This window comes from Ascaphus truei, chromosome 4 (genome assembly GCF_040206685.1).
Source record: "Ascaphus truei isolate aAscTru1 chromosome 4, aAscTru1.hap1, whole genome shotgun sequence".
Taxonomy (NCBI): Eukaryota; Metazoa; Chordata; class Amphibia; order Anura; family Ascaphidae; genus Ascaphus; species Ascaphus truei.
In genome coordinates, this window is record NC_134486.1 from 409220513 (window position 1) to 409226344 (window position 5832).

A 5832-nucleotide genomic window follows, 5' to 3' on the forward strand; every position below is an offset into this window, starting at 1 on the left:
GGGACCAGCACTGTATCGTACAATGCCCTGTATGAGGGTGGAGATGTGAGTTTGCATTTGAGCTCATTTGTGTATATACCAATACATTCTGAACCCTCTACACTATCCTGTCTGTGTTTCTATTTGCATCTCTGGGGGAGAGTTCTTGTGAAGTTGCCCGCTGCTCCACACTTCAAGCCCCTTTGTCAGCTGAGTTTATTCAGTTATCCTACCTGACCCCGTGGTTTGCAGGCCTGCACATCTTACTGTTATTGTTAGTGTGCATTCATTCTATCACTTTATTTTACACTTTGTGTATATACTGTACAGGATGCACTATTTGTGTTTTTTCTTTTTCATGTACTCACCGATGACTTGTGCTCCCTGAGTTTTTCTACCTCTGTTGCTTATAAGTACCAAGGAGAGAGGTCCATCAAAGGTTGAGACGCTGTCATCGGGTTGTTGATTATTTTTTTAAACGTTTCCCCACCCATATACATTCCTCTGGTTTTTATGTCCAGTTCCCTGCCGTGTATAGCACTACTTGAGCGCTCAGTGTTTTTTTTGTCCTCGTCTTTCATGTCCGATGTCTGGGTAGACACATTGGCACCAAGCTGGTAGCCCAGTGACTCACTCAGAACATCGGTCCGGAAAGACCCAGCTCATTATACCGTGCACAAGCATTTATGTGTTTTAAACACACTATTTAATAACATATACATGTTATACTTTCCTAAGTCTTCTGGTAATGGGGAATAGAATAAGAAGTTGCACTTTATTTCTTACTAGCCATATTCCACACACACACTATAACTAGACAGACTTTGAAACTTCTCACAAACTTATCTATGGTTGGAGCACCCCCAGAACCCCTATACCGGGTTCTGGGTGACCTGGGCATTCCCCTTAACCTAGGGACCCCTTGACCATTCCAGGGACACCTCACATCGCTGTGCCCTATTTACCTTTCTGGTCTGAAGCAGGGAATCCTAGCGGTGAGTCGCGCAAGCGTTTTCAAGGGGAGATTTTGATAGAGCAATGTGCCTATATGTATCCTGGAATCCGACCTGATTACGAGTACATTTTTGGGGTATCCAGCAACTCTGGACCCCGACTAGCTAGGCACATTCTGACAACATTGTCTCTGTAAAACCCCCCTTGAAACTCATAGCCCATCGATCTCTGCTTGCTGGTACTCCTGGAAAGGTAAAAACACATACATTCTTTGTTGTCGCATAATTTTATACAATGCATGTACAAACACTGGGCTCAAGAGCTGACACTCCTGAACCCCAATACATGGATCAGAGATAATCAAACAGGCTTAACCTTTATTAGTGAGCCTGGTTACCCCCTCGCCGTCACACTAGGTTAACCTGCTTTGCTTCAGTACAATCATAACGCCTAACGTTAATTTAGGTAAATGTTATGTAAGCTAACAGAGCATAGTTCATCTATCCCCATATGTGCTATGTGGGAACTACAGTGCTGAAATGGTCTACATACATGGATGCTTAACATGTTTTGGCCAAAGATTTAACTAAATGACCCATACTCATGAGAAGAAAAAATATATAAATTAACTCAATTGCTCATATTAAATGTGCATTGGGGATTCTTTGTTTACTGCTGTATATTTGAGGTCACTTTCCCAGTAGTGCTCCAGTTGGCACTATTAAATATATAAATATTTTTTACTGTGGGTTTGGGTTTTGAGTTGCTAAGATTGTGTATTATCTATCCATCTCCCACACATTATAAAAAAACAGGTTCAACCTTTCTAGAGTGACCTGCAATTGTGGCTTTGAATAAAACATTTCAGCAATGAAGATGTTAAATTGCAGAAGCAGAATCGGGGAGGAAAAAATCTGCTTATTAAGCTTCAGCGAAATAAATGAATGAGCAGATATGTTGATTAGCTATTATAAATTTTAATAACAGGCAGACTGAAAGGAAATATCATTAACCGCGCTGATGAATCAGTTCTCATGGGCTTTATTGGCAGATGTTAAGTAGCTTAATGTGCCATATGAAAAAGGATTTTGTGTGCAAACAAACACAAATCAACAGCATCTAGGTCAATACACATTTATGGATGGACATTAAAATAACTGACTTTTGCTCCAAAAAATATTGTTTTATATACAAAAGTACTGCAGGTTGACTAGTATTAGTACATGTTTGTCATAATTTGTATGTATATATATATACATATATATATATATATATATATATATATATATATATATATATATATATATATATATATATATATATATAAAACAAAATGGGACAGTGCGGACTCCATAGCGTTAATAGATAACGGTTTTAATATACACAAGCTAAAATCAGGCCACTCCCAAAAAATCGGTAGATCATGCACATTGGAGCTGAACAAGGATATCTGAAGGATCAACTGCCGGTCTGTAGCTGGAATCTCATGGCTGGAGGTGTGTGACGTCCTTCCGCATCCAAATCCAGTCCCTCAGAGACTGTGCATCCACACAATGGTCCCCCGGCACAGCAGTTAGTGCTCTCCTGGTTCCACAGCTTTCCTCAGTAATCAGAGTAGGACAGGTTCCTGACACAGTCCAATGGCAATAGCCCTACGCGTTTCGACGCTAGAATATCGCCGACTTAATCAGGGGGTAAAGAATAGAGGGTCTGTCTGCCCCTTATATAATCCTAAACTAATTGTTTAATTGATAGTCCAATTACAACCCAATGTGGGTTGATATGATTGTCTGTGAATGAATTGGCATAGTAAACATATAACAATGAATCTAACGCAATAAAAAATGTATAGTACCATTTATAGGACATACAAATGGCTTTAAACAGGGAGAGACATGGAACAAATAACAGAACTAAATAAATGTAACTTATGCAACTGAACTCATTAATAAAAACTTTAATACCTAATACTTGAATCAAAACAATAATATAAATGTGGCAGGGTCTTCCTCTGGTCCCCCGTTCGTCTCCTACCTCTTACTGCAGCTGCGACTGTCAGCGGAGGTTGGGGGGAGCGTGGGGAGATTGTCAGCTTTTTGAGCTGCCGGTGGCACCGGTGAGGCGATCGGGTCGCAGGAGCTCTATGGGAAACATACTGGACACCTAACAAGCTCCTATTGAACCCCCAAAATGACCACAACATATATATAAGCATATGAGTGTCACAGAGGAGTGCTACTGAGCATGGCAATATATATTTAAAACCAGAGACAGAACATAAAACACAGACAGAGCTCAGTGCACATCCAGTGAGACTCATACACGGTACAGTGCCTAAATATATATGTATAAATATCTATTAAGTAAAATGGTCTTTTAGTTTGACATTTTTGGCCAAAATTGTTGTAAGCCCCTGAGCCAACGCCACGGCAGACCACAATTCAGGGGTCCCTAACGCTAATATAAATTCTTAATAACCTGTGTAATAACAGGAAGAATGATTTATAGTAAATCTGTCAATATTAGTTGCAAAGTTCTAAGTCTGATTGAAGCTTTTATTAACCTGTACATTACAACAATTTTGGCCAAAAATGTCAAACTAAAAGACCATTTTACTTAATAGATATTTATACATATATATTTAGGCACTGTACCGTGTATCAGTTTCACTGGATGTGCTAAAACTGAGCTTTGTCTGTGTTTTATGTTCTGTCTCTGGTTTTAAATATAAGCTCTATGGGAGCAAGTGCCGTGGGCGTCGCCATATTGGAAAGGCGGGCGCATGCGCAGTGCGAGTTCGCGCGTGCGCAGGACATGTATGGCTTGCGGCGGCCATTGAACATATGCTGCGCATGCACAGTACGGCAGAGGGGCAGCCAATACAGCAGATATTCCGAAGGGGAACTACAATCCCCAGCAGCCCCTGGGGCTGCTAGACACATGGGCTGCAGCAGCCAATTGCGCGGCCCGATTCCCCTGCAACCAGTATGATACTTTTCGCCCGCTAGGAAGCCTGCCAGTCGGAGCTGGGACAAGGAAGGGGTAGGTTATGTGTGCAGGTGTCTGTGGCACCTGCACTAGTCAGATACCCCCTATTAAGCCCCGACTCCACTCAGCTTGTGGTTGCTGCAGGGATAGGGCCATAGATAGGGACACTGCCCCTGTAGAATAATAGTGAGGGACACGCTGCATCCTGGCATCCAGTGGTCTGGGACCAGATCACCACCTTCAGCAAAGGACACTCTTCATGGTGACACCGTCCAGGCGGGACACCACCCAACGTAGAGGCGGAGGCTTCACGGTTCAGCACTTCAGATCCGTGGATCCCATCTTCATCTGCATGCCCGGGTGTGGAGACACCCGGCAGGTACCCAACTCACCAGTGCAATAACTCAACACTTTGGTGGGGCAGCAATGTCTCAAACATTTGGGTGGGTTGGTTCTTGGGAGACACTGGGACGGTCCGGTGCTTAGAGCATCTCAGCATATTGGGGCAAACCCCACCAGGGTATGGACACAATGTTGGTGAGGCACGGTGAGGGGTTACGGCTTTGTGAGGACTGTGAGGGTATATATAATTATCAGTATTGTTTATGCTGTGCTGTAAGGAATCGGAATTTCGGAACTGTTTGATAGGCTTCAAGGGGCCAAAAAAATTTCCAAGCTAGACCTCCGAGGAGCTTACAACCTCATACATATTCGAGAAGCTGATGAATGGAAAACCGTCTTCAATACAAGAAGCGGATACTACGAGTATCTCATGATGCCATTTGGTTTATGTAATCTCCTGCTGTCTTTCAGGATTTTATGAATGATGTCTTCCGCGATGTCCTCAATTCCTTCATAATTATTTACCTTGACGATATTCAATTTTTTTCTGGGAATCTTCAAGATTATGTCCAGCATACTAGACTTGTCCTCTCTCGTCTCCGTGTCAATAATCTCTACGCAAAGCTCGAGAAATGTCTTTTTCATCAGTCTTCTACCGCCTTCTTAGGCTAAATCATTTCGGATAAAGGATTTGCGATGGACCAAGAAAAACTTAAGGCTGTTTTGGATTGACCCCTGCCTAATTCTCTTAAGTCCATTCAGCGCTTTTTGGGCTTTTCCAATTACTATAGAAAATTAATCCGGAATTTTTCTACCACTGTGGCTCCCATCACTGCGCTTACTAAGAAGGGAGTCGACCCATCCGTGTGGCCGCCGGAGGCCGTCTCCACCTTTGAAACCTTGAAGCAAGCTTTTGTTTCGGCACCCATCCTTCGTCATCCTGATACCAGTCTTCTGTTTACGTTAGAAGTGAACGCCTCTGATTGTGGTGCGGGTGCCATTCTCTCCCAGAGACTCTCCCCTCAAGATAAATTGCACCCATGTGGATTTTTCCGAGTGGTCTAGAGGTACCGGAAGGAACCCTTTATGCCGCCCCCAAGTTTTGTCAGAAGATCTTGGAATTGGGTCACTCCGTCCGGTCAGCCGGCCATCCCGGCTTCAAGAGAACTTTGGATCACATTAAGCGCACCTTTTGGTGGCCTAATATGGCAAAACTCATTCATGAATTTACACGCACTTGTCCAGTTTGTGCACAGAACAAGACTCTTCATCAAAAGCCTTCCAGGTTACTCATGCCTCTTCCAGTACCTGATCGTCCATGGTCACATATTTCGATGGATTTTATTGTAGATCTTCCGCCCTCCAGAGGAATGACTACCATTTTGGTCATAGTAGACCGATTTTCGAAACAGGCCCATTTTGTTCCCCTCAAGGGTCTTCCCTCCTCTCCCACCCTGGCAGATATTTTTACCAAAGAAGTATTTTGTATCCACGGGATCCCTACGTCCATAGTTTCTGATTGAGGATCACAATTCATATCAAGGTTTTGGCGTGCTTTGTCCAAGAGGC